The sequence below is a fragment of the Tympanuchus pallidicinctus genome, unplaced genomic scaffold, assembly GCF_026119805.1.
Source record: "Tympanuchus pallidicinctus isolate F22 unplaced genomic scaffold, pur_lepc_1.0 scaffold25, whole genome shotgun sequence".
NCBI classification, from domain to species: domain Eukaryota; kingdom Metazoa; phylum Chordata; class Aves; order Galliformes; family Phasianidae; genus Tympanuchus; species Tympanuchus pallidicinctus.
This window is the reverse complement of record NW_026294742.1, coordinates 1,164,922-1,180,161: the sequence shown is the minus strand read 5'-3', so window position 1 is coordinate 1,180,161 and position 15,240 is coordinate 1,164,922. Positions and strand designations below refer to the sequence as shown.

Here is a 15,240-nt window from a genome sequence, read left to right as displayed (position 1 = left end):
CTGGATGCCTGCTGATACAACTTGTGTGCCAGTTCAAATGTATACCGTATGGTGTTTGTCAAGTGTGCTTCAGCTGACTGCTGTCTGCCCACCTGTGCCCCGTGGTGCTCTGGTTCTGGGTTAGATAGTTTGTTCATATTCTTTTGTAACCACCTGTCTTTGGACAGTTACAGACTTCATGTTTTCATGAATTCCAGGCTGTTTGATCGACAGTGCAGCCTGTGAAATCAGGTATGAAATGCTCTCTGAGTATCTTTAGGAGTGTTTCATGCAGGTAGCCATGTGATCATGTATAATTAAAGAAGTGGCTCTGAAGTGCTGCACTAAGCCATTTCACTGATGTGAATTTTTTATGAGGCTCCTGTTCTGAATGAATGCATAGATAATATTTCTGTGCACCCAGCAAAGCTTTAATAATATATGTTTTTTCTTTTTGTGAAATATAATTTACTTAATATTTCAAATGCACTGTATGGGACCTAAATACCTTCTTATTAAAGGGCAGTTTGGCAGTGGCTTCCATTTCTGCTACAGCTTGTTTATATCGAACATTTTGGTTACAACAGTGTAATGCTGCATCCAGTGATAACTGTGGTGAAACACTGAGATGGATGAAGAGCTGAACCTGCTGGAGCAGGAGGAGATGGAGTAGAGCAAGTAGTGAGTAGTGTCACTTTGTGCTTTGACCTGGACCAAAATATATGAAGCATCCAGGTGTTGCCTTCAGTGCAATAGCTTCTAAGTGGAGTTAAATCTGCAAATTGGCTGCAGGAGCCCTGTTCAGGAAGTGTTAACAGCAGTAGCATCGCGTAGATGAGAGAGCTCGGGGTATTTCTTGAACACTGCAGCTAGCTGTACAGAAAGGTATGTCTGCCCTTGCACAATAGCACTGTCATTGGTATTAATTTGTAATGTTCTCACAGATTAAAGTGAAGTAATGTCTCAGATAAAATGTAGTGGGATGTGAAAAGGTGCAAAGTTAACTTTAGAGATGGAGAAAGGAACGTTAATCATAACTCACTTGGGGGAATGGAAAAGACATTATAATTGAAAGAAAGAAGAAATATTCTCCCACTAACTGTCGTGACCCCAAAGAATCTGGGAAGTAATTTTCTTTCTGCTCCTTTCCACTGCAGGCTTTGACAAAAATTCTTAATAATGTGTGTAAGTCATGTAATTGCTTTACTTTTTATTTATTGAAACTCTTGTACCCACTTACCAGGTAATAGTTGAAAGTGATGTAAATTGTAAGAAATGTTACCAATAGTGCTACTGATAGGGCTGTCTTGCTTCAGTGGCTCTTTATTGTTCAAACATCTGTATTGACAAATTATTGAACATCAGATCCTGCCAGAATGAGACATTTATGTACATTGATTCCCTGAAATATGACAAAGGACACTGTTTAATGTTTCCTGTGGCAGCAAGGCATAGGAAACAAGGTTATTTTGGCTTCTATTCAGTAGACAGCAGGTACTGAAGTATTTAAAAGCTCAAATCACTTAGTTTGAAAATATAGTTTAGTTTTCTCAGCTCTTGAAAATAAAATGGACTTTTGCATGTGGGCATGCAAGCAGAAAATAAGTTGCTGAGGCACACTGATTTACTCGTCTGTCAGTTAAGCTGTGATAACAAACCATGTTTTTTACTATAGCCTTGAGATAAAGTAACGAGCAGTAGCTTTGAGTCCCATTCCTAGGGGTTGGGTTATCACTGTGGTCAGTAACTTGTTAGTTCAGCAAGCAGAGCTTTGTTTTGGGATCGTCCTCAAATGTGTAGGAGCCAGAAATGTGGAACTGCAAATGCCATTGGAAGAACATACTCTACCCGAAACATCTCTGCTTTACAAATCCTGCCTTTATTATGTATGATCTCCAGGATACACTGGCTGTAAATAAGATCATGAATTCTTGCTGAGTATGAAGTTGTTCGCAGTTCTGCATTTGTTCTTTTTTGCCTAGGGATTGTGTTTTGCAAGTGAATTTTTGGTTAGATGAATAAAAATACAGCAGCAATTTGAATTCTGTGTTTATTCATTCAGGTCTAAATCAGAATTGGTTACCTGGAAAAGGCACTCACACGCTTAAGTATAAAATCATATTGCATTTAGTGCTTAAGTTAAACAAGTGAGTTGTCTAGACCAAGATTTTTTTTCAGAGACATGATTTAGTTCTGCATCTGAGCCATGTGGGTTGCCTTATCTTTGTAGCAAGATAGATAATTTTGGTGACAGCCTGCTTTTAATAAAAAGAGAATTTGAGGTAGTCATAGGGAGGACAACCTTAGAAGTTATGAACAGGACCTACTGCGAGCAATTGTTTATGCAGCAGCTTTCCGAAACCGTGTAAGTAATTAAATACTGTCCTGGGAAATTAACTAAAAGTAATGATTAGTACAACAGCTATGGATGGGGTGAAGCAGCTGGATTGGGCACGCAGCTCAGAACCAGGCGTTTTTTGTGGGTGTGCCTTGCACTCAGTGCTGAGCTGCTTATTCCTGCCAGCCTCAGCTGTCGTGTTCTGTGTTGTTTATTAGGTTTAATATTGGAAGAAAAAAGGTGAGAAGTCTTTATTTTGTCCCACGTGAAGGAAGCCGGTGGGTACAGGGTCTGGTGGGGGAAAAACAAGGTGATCTCACAAGTCTGAAAAAGCTGGAAATGCTCAAACTGGAAGTGTTACTTTCCCAAGGACAAAATGCCGTTAATGATATTACTGCCTGCAGAGGCTTGGCAGGTGTTGGAGCTGCTGTTCCTTTTCACATGAATATTTTTTGTAAATTCTATGGAAGAAATAGAATGGAGAAGAGGTCATGGCTTTTTGCAGGGTTTTTTTCTTTTTTGGCAGCAAAGATGTAGATTGGCAAGTCTCTCTGCTCTCACTTGCATGACCAAATACCTTCTGGAGCACTACACAGAATTAATACTTGACTTCTGTTGAGATATATATATTATGTTACACTTGCGTTGTAAGCAGGTGATAAGTATTTCTTTGTTAGTCGCTTGCTTTCTTTTTGCTAAGAGTACTTGTGTGACATTTTGAACTCTTTGTTTGACAGTTTAGTCAATACATTTGTCATGTGCACTTTGAGTTTATGGATATGCTCAGCTTTGTCTGTTCCATCTGTGACACAGAATGCTTGAGCTGTGAGGGATCAGGCGGAGATTAGGATGTGCTTCACTACTGAGAGTACAGTTCTGGTGGCTGTAAACATGACCCCTGGGGATGGACTCTGGAATTCTGTTGGAATGTTAGGCAGCATCATGAAAACGAATAGCGAAGCCTGTTAGGCGTTTGGTAGGGTGCAGTTTCCTTTAAAGAACTTTCCAATTAATAGCTTGGTTGCCTACAATATTGATTCCTGCAGGTGTTTGGAATTGCCATCACTTGTTCCTCTGTGATAGACAGTAAGTCAGGGCTGAAGCAGTGATTGAGCACCTGGTGGGAGGGCAGGGCCAACCAGGGGAGCTCAGCCGCATGCAGTGTACCTGAGTGATGGAAGGCTTGGAGCCAGGATGCAGCCCTTCCCACTCCTCATTTAAGGGTTGGCAGTAGAGGCAGTCGTATCTTGTTGGAGATCCCTGTGTACCTGAGGCCTTCCAAAGGTAAGCAGCGCTTTTCCTTCATTTCTGCATCTGAGGCTGCTGTATTTGGGCTCGTTCTCATTTGCTGTAATGGAGGAATTTGGCACCCTGCTATTGTTGTGGCACTTTCCATCCTATTATATAGCATCATACAGACAGAGCAATGGGAGGAACTGGGGGCACTGGGAGGAGCCTTTGGGCAGTTCCTGCAGGCACAGCAGTGGGCTGAGCTGTCAGTGCTGCTGTACTCGCCTTCAAAACAGGCACTCAATCTTATCAAGTCCATTCAAAGGAAATATACACAACATCAGCATTTTGCTGTCATTCTGTGATAGTAATTTTTTGAAGTTCTGGCAAAGTTGTAGTGCAGTCTTTGCTTGCTCTCATTTACACCTTACTCAGACATCTTTGTCCTGTTAGGAATCCTTGCTCTGTTGGGCAGCCAGTTGTAATTGTGCTGATCAATGATGAGCCCAAAACCACCAGCTGTAGGAGGACAGTTTGTGATGCACTCATTCCCAGGTTTTGAAGTTGATTTTATCAGCAAGCATGTACAGATCAAAGATTTACCTAATTCAGAGGATTTGAGTAGATGATGTTTTCCAGTACTTAAATTAAATTAACTTTAATTTTGTATTTTTGCTTTTGCAAAAGTAGAAGAGGATATAGAAGCAGTAACACGTCTCCTTTACTGTGTTTCCATCATACACTTAAGAATTCTTTCAAAGTGCTGTGATTTACTGCAGTTGTAAGGAACTGGGAGGACTCTTCAGGGAGCTACGAAATACGTTCTTCGCTGCTGTGTAGTGATAAATGTTAATTATTGAATAAGATGTTCCTGTCTGTCTGAACATATGAAGTAATGGGTGAAACCAGGAGTAAGCACTACTTCCTGTGAAATGGGTATACAAATTAATAATACTGCTTTTAATGAAAGTGCTCTTCAATCTTCCACTGTTTTATTAGCTTATAATAACTGAAAGTGGGAAAGAAGGGAGTGTTGGCTGCTGGAATTGCATTATGGCTGGCTTTGATACTTTCCTGAAGGTATTGGGGGGTTATCTCCTTGTTTCCTGCTTTGGTGGGCTCAGCTGAACAACATACACACATGAAATACACATTACAGTGCCTTGTTTTCTGTACGCTAGAAAACAGAAACCTCATAACTATTGTCACACAGAGTATTATTTGGAGTGACGGCTAAGAAGTGGAAAGGCAGTTTACTAAGAGAGAATAAAAGGGATCTCACTGGAGCTGCCTTGGAAATATTTTTGAAGGCTTTCGATTTGAAAAGCAGTTATGAATATCAAGCAGCTGAGTACCACTTATTAATAATTTGAAATTAAATCTGAAAATGGTTAATTGCCAGTTCTTGAGTTGAGAGTGGAATTAACAAGTAGGTTCATATGACAGAGGACTTTGTTGGAATATTAAGCTACTGAGAAGTCTGTTTCTGGGCTGATGATTTTCAATGCGATAAACCATTTGCATTCCCTTAATTGCCTAGCATAGACTATTTGCAGAGGCGTGAAAACAAAGTTAAAATTGAAAAAAAAAAATACATGTTTTGGAGAAGAAGATAGTATAAATTCGCTTCTAAATCCTTTCTCTGCTTGCAGAATTGTTCTGTGACCCCTGTATTTGACACTGTTAATTGGTGTCTGGTGATCGCCAGTTGAAGTTTAGCTTAGACAAAATAAACTTGTTCTTTTAAGGAGGCATTTGAAGTGAGGTTATTATGCCATCGTTTGGGATTAAGGAATTGCTTCATGGGAAAGTGCCAACTCCTTTTATATACAAGAAATTGACAAGAGCCTTATTGTGTCTGAGCAAAATGTCTTCATTTTATTCTGTTATATTTTTTAAACAGCTATTCTTTCCGGCACCCCAACTCCTTCCCTCTCTCTGCTTTCAATTTGATTTGTGACCACAGACGGCGTATGAGTTCTGTGAAGATGTCAGATCCAGCTCTTCCACCTCGCTGTCAGATCATGCTTCATCCTTCTTCTGCAGCATTTCTTCTCTCAAAACTAGCAGTGAATTGCAGTGTAGTATAGTACCAAATGAATGCATATGGCGGCCATGAATTCATTATCAGTTCTAATCCATGGCATATCACATGAGCAGTCCTCATTTTTCCTTTTCACAGTCTGCAATATCTTAAATAAGTCTTAAATGTATTGAGAATAATGAGGTTACCTTGGGGCCCTGAGTAAGTTAGCCTAACGCTTCCTCCACTCCTGCTGTCCCAAGAATTAACTTCTTAAATCTTTCCATGTTTGGGAATTTGGAGGTTTTACTGTTAATTGCAAGAAATACCACCACAAGTAGCTTAAAGAGCGGGTGCTGGTGATGGAAGGAAAAACCAATGAGTTCTCTATGATACCACAATTTTCTTTCCTTAGTGCTCTGGCTTCCAAAATATAACTCCAACTGACATGGTTGCAACTGAGAAACTAATCTTTGTTTCACTCGCTGTTACGCAGCCAGTAACTGCTGTGTTTAGTGGAAAAGTGATTTAGCATTTCCTGTGGAACACGGCCGGCTGCGTTGTGCACTGGCTGGCCGTGATTTGGGTGCAGAGCTGTCTCACTAAGGCTGGGGTTCATGGGGAATAGTTGGTGCTGCAAATTTGTTAGTGCACAGTAAGTGCTGGCAATCCAATGCAGGATCGCAATAGCTCAGAACCCCTTTCATAAAAGCTGGCGTGAGGAATTACTATGGAACTGGGGAGAGCTGTTGTATAAAATGTGCTTGGAATTAACAAGAGTGTTGGGACCGAACTGAAGTCCAACTTCTGAATGTAAATAAAATTGATGTGTTACCACAGGCAACTCAGTGAACCACGTAATTAGTTTTTTTCCACGAAAAATGAGACATTATACTGCAGCTGCAGCAAAGCAGTATGTAAAGGATTTATATTCTAGTTATATGAAAATTAAACAACCATTAAAAGATTGTATTTTTAAAAGTGTTGCCTGAGGGGGGAAAATGGAAAAATGCAATCAGTAGAATTTATTTTTCAGCAATGTACTGGGCAATATCATCTTTTTTTTTTCTTTTTTTTTTTTTTTCTTCAGGGAATCTTTTTTCTTTTTGTTCCCTCCAGTGAAATGAAGTCACTTAACTTACGAAGTAAATCTAAGTTAAGTTCTTGGAGAGAAATCTACATTAACAGAGCTCATTACTGACGTTTGTATTTTCCTGTACTGAGTAATCCTGAGAACGCTGGGTAAACTTTACTGGAAAAAAATCACCTTTAAAAATAGATGAATTGCTGCCTTTAAAAAGAGGAGAAAAAAAAACCACCAACAACAAAAAACCAAAACCCACCAGCCCAAAAATGTGTACTCATCCAATTCCATTATGGTAATGCAATGTATGGAATAATTAATGAACTTTTAGTGATTTATGCATGCTAGTGCATTGCAGATAGAAACATAGGAACGCGACTCTTGTGAAGTTAACCCGTACTTTCTCTTGAGGGAAGTATGGTTTCCATTACATAAGTTACTTACTTTAACGTTCCTATTAAAGGTTATAAATCTCGGTGCAAAATTCTTCTCAAACTGGCGAGACTTGTTTCATTTTAAGTGAACTTAATTATACATGTGCACTCACTTACCTGTGGATTTGATGGTAATCTGTATTAAAGTGCACTGGATACCTGAACGTGTACATATAACAACTTTAAGGCAAGATTTGTTGCACGGTTCAGTGTGTCAGCAATCAGCCATGAAACGTGAGAAGCAGTGTGGTGCACTGGGGGGAGCTTTGGAACATGAGGTCTGTTTCCTGAGGTTTATTTGAAACTACAGGGCATGGTATGTCTGTATAGTATACATCACTTCTGAAACAGCAAGCCATAAATATACAAAGCAAAAATACACTTACTTAGAAATAGAGAGAGGAGCAAATGCAAAGCAGTTGAGTTCAGTACGTGGAATAGTTGAAGAATGAGGCTGAATTCTTTGTTCCTTGCCCATGAGAGTTGTGGGTTTCAATAGGATGAGAAGTGGGTGGAGTTGTGTTGCTGGCTGAGTACTTGCTTCCTGTTGAACAACAAAAACAAACCAGAGAACTGTGGTGTGCTCATTCGTGTAGTGGCAATTAGAAGGTGAACTTCAGTGAAACAATATTAAGTTGTTTTTCAGCGCTTAACCTTTAAATAATTTGAAGGAAAACTGTACAAAAGAGGAAAAGGCACGCTGCTGAAGTGTTCTTACATTCATGTTGGTCTAAGCTGTGTGTTCTTACTGTTGCCCTCTTTCTCCTTCCTCCCACTTTTAGCTAAGCACTGCAAGGATAACTCTGAATGAAGGTACCTGTGCTCAGTTTCTCTGCTCTCAGAAGAGTGACTGTTGTGTGCCTTACTGTTGTGGATTGCACTTGCCTTTGTACTCTGCTCAGGTACTGGCTGATGAGGGCAGGCACTGGATCTGTTTTTGTTGCAGCTCACGATGAGGTTTGGAGCATCACAGCTGTCAGCCAGCTTAGTGTGCTCCTGCCTGTCTTCTACCACCCACGGTGCTGACATACTGAGAGCACTAGTGCTTATCCTGTGCTTTGGAACTCAGGTATTCTCTGATGGCCCGCTGCCACCGTTGGGAGTAGTAAGCAGTGGATGAAAAAGCTGTGGTCTTGTAGGAACCGTTCTTGCAAGAAGACTTTCACAGTCCTTAGCTGTGCTTTCTCTTTGTGTGCTGTGTGCCAGTCTTTTCCTGGGTTTTTACTAAGCCTTAGGGCACTCTTTGCTTGTGGGATAGTTATTAGGACAAAAGGATCGAATGGAAATAGTACGAATTTGTACATTAAGTTGGTAAGTAGTAACTGATAACCAGGCTAAGTTAGCACCTCACCTTTCTGGTAGTGCAGAAAAGTCTCTCCTGTACGTGGCAAATTGATGAAAACTCTTTACTTTAAAGAATAGACTTCAGTTCCACAGTGAGAAGTGTTCTGCTAAAGGCCTGCCTGGGACCTTGTACGTTTGAATGTTACTCACAAACTATCTGAAAAATAAAAAAGGAGGAGAAACTAAGTGTTAAAAGTCCATAGTTGATGGAGTAGAAACAAGTCTAATGGTCCTAAAATGTGGTTTTTAAGGAATTTTAGTAGTTAGGACCAAAGCTTTGGACAGGCAAAGCTTCCACAAATTCTACAGAGGGAACAAACAGAACAGAACGGCTCTGAGGAGCTGCGGGGAAATGCCTAGTTCCATGGCTGCAGTCATCCTTAATGTGACTGTGTCTTATCTCTGCAAATAGAAATGCAAGTACATTTCTATACTTGAAAATACTGCTCAAAGGTGTAGAGCGTTGGGAAGAAATAAAAAGTGGTTGGTAAGTGTCCTGACAGGAATGCTGGGGCAGTGCGTTGGTGGAATAAGGCTGATGTCATCTCATAGAGAATTAAAAAGGTGTTCTGGGCCAGTATAGAGGCTTTTGTGACTGGGGCAGTGGGTTATTAGAAGTATACCTGGGTTACTGCGTGCAGTTGTGGTAGCTGCAATCACAGCTGTGGGAATTTGGGTGGTGCAGTCTGAACAGAGCTGTTGCCTTGTGAGTCTGAGGACAAAGATACAGCTGAGCCTTTGCTGATTCTTGCAGGTGTGTTTTCACATGGAAAAGAAATTTGGGAATATGTTTCATGTAGCCTGAGCTTGACAGTGCTTGGCCGCAGCGTGAGTCGATGTGCAAGATCACAGCAGTTCTATGAGCTGGGAAAGCTCTCCTGGGCTTCCAAGAGCTGTGCTTGTGGCCCAGTGCATCCTTGGGGATGCGCCCTGCGTGCAGCAGGGCTGGCTCGGTGAGTGCAGGGAGCACAGCAGCAAAGGAGAAAGGGGGGAAAGCTTTTCTTTGGTTGGATGATATCTTGTGACAAGCAGCAGAACAAAGATGGGACCGAAGGAATGCTTCTGTGTCGTTTACATGTATTGCTGACATGCAGACAGTTATACAATGGCAATGCAGCTGCACAGAAATGTTCTTTTTTGGGGAGGTGAGTGCCTTTTTCCTGGAACTTTCTTTAAAAACAATTCCACTTTCTCTGACTGTGTTGAGTTGGTCTGTTTTCTCTGGAACATAATTGAGTTCATAGTGTCCAGGGAGGCTTCAAATCCTAGATCATGAGAATATCATTGTATCTTGGCTTCTATTTTTCGCTTGAAATTCTTAAAGAAATTCATATATATTCCATAGTGCTTTCTGAAGAAATGGGAAGTATGAAGATTATTACTTTGTCTGTGGGGGAAACAGGAGAGCACATAGTCTTATGTGTTTATGGTTCTGGGAGTTAGTTGGCCCACTGCAGAATGGAAGTTCAATGAAATTTATTCTGTGCGGTGTTTTGTATCATACGTCAACAACGTTTACCAGCATCTCCTTCATAAGGCAAAATGGGAGCCAGTGCGTATTTTTTCTTATTTTTTTTTTTCTGTCCTGTATGAAAATGATGTTATTTTGGATAATGTTGTGCAAATAAGTGGTGTGATTATAAAGCAAGTACAGCTTTTGTATTTGATTGGAGATCTGTGCTGCAGGTAAGCAGTGAATACCATGTTGGCCTTTGCTGCATTGGGGTAATTAATGAAAAGCTTAATGTTATTCATGAATGGACCTGAGAGTTGTGCTGCTTTGAAAGGCTGCTTATCAAAAGGAATATCCCAGGGCTCTGTCTCCGGACTGGTGCTCTTCAACATCTTTATCAATGACATCGATGTAGGAATCGAGTGCACCCTCAGCAAGTTTGCTGATGACACCAAGCTGAGCGATGCGGTCGACACGATTGAAGGAAGGGATGCCATGCAGAGGGACCTCGACAGGCTGGAAAGGTGAGCCCGGCTGAACCTGGTGAGGTTCAACACGGCAAAGTGCAAAGTTTTGCACTTGGGCCGGAGGAATTGCAGGCATCTGTACAGACTGGAAGGAGCGGTCCTTGAAAGCAGCCCTGCAGAGAAGGACCTGGGGGTCCTGATAGATGAAAAACTTAATATGAGCCAACAGTGTGCTCTCGCGGCTCGGAGGGCAAATGGTATCCTGGGGTCCATCAAAAGAGGGGTGGGCAGCAGGGACAGGGAGGTGATTGTCCCCCTCTACTCTGCTCTTGTGAGGCCCCATACTGTCCAAGTGTGGAGCCCGCAGTACAAAAAAGACAGGGAGCTGTTGGAGAGGGTCCAGAGGAGGGCCACTAGGATGATCAGGGGACTGAAGCACCTCCACTATGAGAACAGGCTGAGGGAGCTGGGCTTGTTCAGCCTGGAGAAAAGAAGGCTGCGGGGTGACCTCATTGCAGCCTTTCAGTACCTAAAGGGAGCCTACAGAGGGGAGGGGAGTCAACTCTTTGAAAGAGTTGATATGTGTAGGACGAGGGGAAATGGTTTGAAGTTGAGGGGGCGGAGATTGAGGTCGGACATCAGGGGGAAATTCTTTACCCAGAGAGCGGTGAAGTACTGGAACAGGCTGCCCAGAGAGGTTGTGGATGCCCCGTCCTTGGAGGTGTTCAAGGCCAGGTTGGATGGGGCCCTGGGCAGCCTGGTTTAGCATTAAGCGTGGAGGTTGGTGGCCCTGCATGTGGCAGGGGGTTGGAGATTCATGATCGTTGAGGTCCCTTCCAACCCTGGCCATTCTGTGATTCTGTGACAGAAGTTATGTATATTTGCTTGGACCCCTTGCTAAAGTGTTTACTGAAATATCATGTTTTCATTACTTGCTGGATGTGATTTTTTTTTTTTTTTTTTTTTGTTACGTTTTGTATAGATGGGGCCAGTGGCTCCTTATTGACATGAAAAGGATTGTACTGTTGGCTTTGCTCAAGTGTAACATCCATTGAAGGCTGTCAGGTGTTTGTACTTGCATCTTCTGTGGTCTGGTCTAACTTCCATCTCTCAATCATTTCTAGTTAGTTTTTTTTAACTAGTAATTACGATTTCCTTTCTAAACTATGTCCTTCAGGTGCACAGAAGAGGACTGGCATTAGATTAATTCTCCCAGGGATAGTTGCTTGCTTTCAGGATGCTGAACTTTGTGTATTGCCAGCCCAGAGGTAGCAGTACTGTTGGAACAAGCTGGAGAGCTGTGCAGAACTCCTCAGGTGTTGGTTCTCTTGGTGATCTGGATCTTCTTATGCTTGACCTTTGTATTGCATTGGATGACGCCATTGGCTTCGTGTGGGGGAGCTGTATTTCTTTATAGAGATCGCAGTAATGCGTATGCAGAAAGTGTATATTTGAGGAGTGAGTTTTATAATTATACAATGTTAAAAAAGATTTCAGTAAGTGAAAGGCAAAGATACGTATCACAAGATGCTCCAAACACAGAGCAATACCTTGTTGAAGCATCTCTGCATCCTCGCTCTGTGTTGAGCTCCCAGCCCTCGGGTCTGCCTTGCCTGCTTGTGCCCAGCAGAGCTCTGTCAGAACAGAGGAGTTTGCAGTCATCTGCTTTCTTCCCATTCCTTGGGAAGCAATTTGTTCAGGAGCTAGTAAACAGATGAGGTAATGCTGGAGCACAAAGCAGCAGTGCATCACAGAGCACTGCAAGGATTTGGTTCCTGGGAGAAGCGATCCGTGGAAACGCGCAACTTGTAGGCAGCTGCCTGCTGTCCCGCGTCTGTGGAGTTACTGCCAGTCCTCAGGCAGCTTGGAAAGACTGATCAGTGCCCCTCCTGAAAGTAAAGCAGGCCGTACCAAGTGCTCTAGTGCTTTTCTTGGAAGCTGCAGTTAAAGCTTGGAAAGTGCAAAGAAAATGTCTTGCCTGTGAGACTGGTGCTGCTTAGTTTCAAAAGGAAAGCTCTGTAGTACTCAGCCTGGTGGCTCCTCCCTCCCTGCAGCTCCTGCCTGGGCTCTGAAAGCATCTCAGCCCTCAGAATGTGTACCATTCCCTGCAGGGAGTTTGCTTGCAGGTCCTGTCGGGGTGTGGGGCTGCTGTCTGGCTGACCCTGTGTTCTAGTGCCTTCTGAACCAAAAGGCTCAGGTTGTTTTATATTATGTAAGAGAAACATTGTAATGATTTTATTTATTGCCTGTATGAAAACTAATAATAATACAAAAAGCACCCTTTGGGAGGTAATTCTTGAGTTGAATGGGCATCTCTGTGGGTTCAGCTTTCAGTTTTTTGTTTTTACAAGTATTTCTCTTTAATTTAATTATTCCTACTAGTTCCTGTTAGTAAGGTTACCTATGCAAACCTGTGTAATTCCTCTCAAAAATGTTAGTTTTCTTTCTGTGTCTAGTAACTGGGTGCAGTTTACTTTATCTGTTACTGTAATACACTGAATGAAGTTGAAAATAAGTTCCTGAACTGAAAACTGGCCCGAACAAAAGATCTGTAGGAGGGCCTGGTAAATCAGGAAAGGAGAGCAGGAGGAGGGAAAGGGGAAGAAAGGCCACCTGTGTGTGCTCCCCTCCCTCAACCTCAGAAGAAGCAAATGACTTGTCAGTATTTTTGTCTGACTTCAACGTTTAGTTTAACTGATGTGTGCTCATTACCAAGAAAGTAGAGACCTTGGATTACCCATGCATTGGAAAATCTACGGTAGCTGTTTGTTATCAAAGGTATCACTTCATATGGCTGAACCATATATGCAAGAAACATGGTGCTGATTTAGCTGAAATAACAGGAATGGGGAAGGAGCTGCACACTGATAAGGCTGCATGATTCATTATTATGTTAGTTCAGAATCTTTTGCTGCTCAAACTGCTGAGCTGTGTAGTTTTGTACTGTCGTTTGTCTTTGTTTTAATGGGATTAAGTAATTATGTGTGCATTTTCTTTCGACTAACTAGCTTGATAAAAGCATGCAAAACTGAACAGCCTATAAATCGTCAGCTCTTCTGTTCTAGAAAAAGTGCTTTGATTGCAGTGCAGTTTTTAAATCTTGGTGCATATATTTAGATGACCTACTGAGGTGAGTAAGACTACAGAAGTAGTTTATATAACTAATGGGCTAAGAGTCTCCCCTTGGGACTGTGATGAGGGCAAAGCAGAGCTCAGCCTGCAGTAGGAACTTCTGAAATAGCAATCCCTGGGACTTCAAGTGGGGAGTAATGGATGTGTAGCCTAATGCAGTGGCATAAATGCTATTCAGCTGCTCTCCTGAACACTAGGATAATTTTCTGCTTGTATCAATCGTGTAGCATGGACACTTGTACTTCTGGTACATAACTAGTAGTTTAAACACAGATTTTACTACAGCTTTGGAAACCTGTCCTGCAGGTGTTACGACCTTCAGTAGTGCCCTGTGCTAGCACTGGCTTGATGCTCATCTGATTGTCAGCTGTTAGTTGTGCCCCAAGACTCCTACTGCTTGTTTCATGCTGGAGCAAACTTCTGTGTGTGTGTGTGTGTGTGTGTGTGTGTGTTGGAGCTGTAGCTTCTTGTTCTGGTGGCTTGAAGCCCTGCTGTCAGCAGGTATGTTGCTTCTTCTCTGGAGCTTGATTCATACACCGGGCAACTCAATTTCTGGATTTTGTAGAACTGTCACTATTTAATCACAATAGCCATTTAAATTAACAAGTTAAAATGAATAGTGGATCACTGCATGCTATGAATGTTTGACAAGTTGTACAAGTAAAAAGGATAAAAGACACTATATCAGAATAGCACCTTAAGCAGTGCATAAGGTCTCCTGAATGATGGATCTCCTGTGTCTTTATGCTAACTCTCACCTGGTTCTTTCTGGTGGTTTATAAACCCTTTAGCTGATTGCTGTGACACCAGAAGGTACAGGTGGTTGGTTGTGCTCTAGGACTTGTAGCTGCTGGGACCAGGAACCATAAGGTACCTTAGCTGAGCCAAATTTTCTGGTTTCCCATTTAGCAATTTCCTCCTGCCACCCTTAAGCCCAACCTAAGTTTCCTCAGGGCTTGAACTTGAGGAGTTATCCCAGATGTGTGCCTGGGATTTGGTACCAAAGGGCAGGAGGGACTTCTTGTCTATGGGTGCTTTTATGTGCTGTGATGGAAGAGGGCAGTGCCTGATGGATGAACGCTAGGGTGTGCTTACTTGGCACTTGGCTCTGACTCCTTCTGTTCTGGTAGAAGGGGCAAACCAGGGTGGGGAGTGTTGCAGACAGTCAGTCCCATTTTCTTGTGCTCACTGAGCCCAACTATAAGTCTTCATTTTAAATCCCATAGGATAAAACCATTGGGTGATGGCACAAAGACCCCTACAGAGTAATACTTCAGAAAGCTGGCCTGCTGAGTGTTTGCCACATCTGGGTTGTGACTGTAAATGCAAATAATCTACCACCCTGACATCCCATGAACTGTATTATTTTTAAGCCAATGACTGTATGGAGCTTGAAGAGAATCAAAGGAGTAGAGATACTTTGCATATATATATATATATATATATATATATATATATATATATAATATATATACACGCATGCACTAGAACAAAATGCAGTGCGGAAGATTCAAGTTTCATTTGGCATGATAGTTGTCATTATGTGTAGAAATAATTTGTAGTAATTCTTTTAATCTGTTGCTGTAATGCACTGTAATGTGTACCAATTGTAAATCCCCATGGTAGGCCAGAAGTGAGAAATGTTGCAAGTTAAAACATACAGAAACTGTGGACTTAGAAAAGCTCCTTCAGTTTGCAGTGACACTAGCTTCTGTTCAGTGTTGTGGCAGGCCATAGCATGAAGGAATTTCCACAA

General features: G+C 42.0%; 1 protein-coding gene across 2 annotated transcripts in view; it reads left to right on the top strand.

The window, feature by feature from the left end:
• MED13L (mediator complex subunit 13L) overlaps window positions 1-15,240 on the top strand; it is a 179,211-nt gene that overhangs the window by 17,942 nt on the left and 146,029 nt on the right. The gene's annotated exons all lie outside the window — the stretch shown is intronic.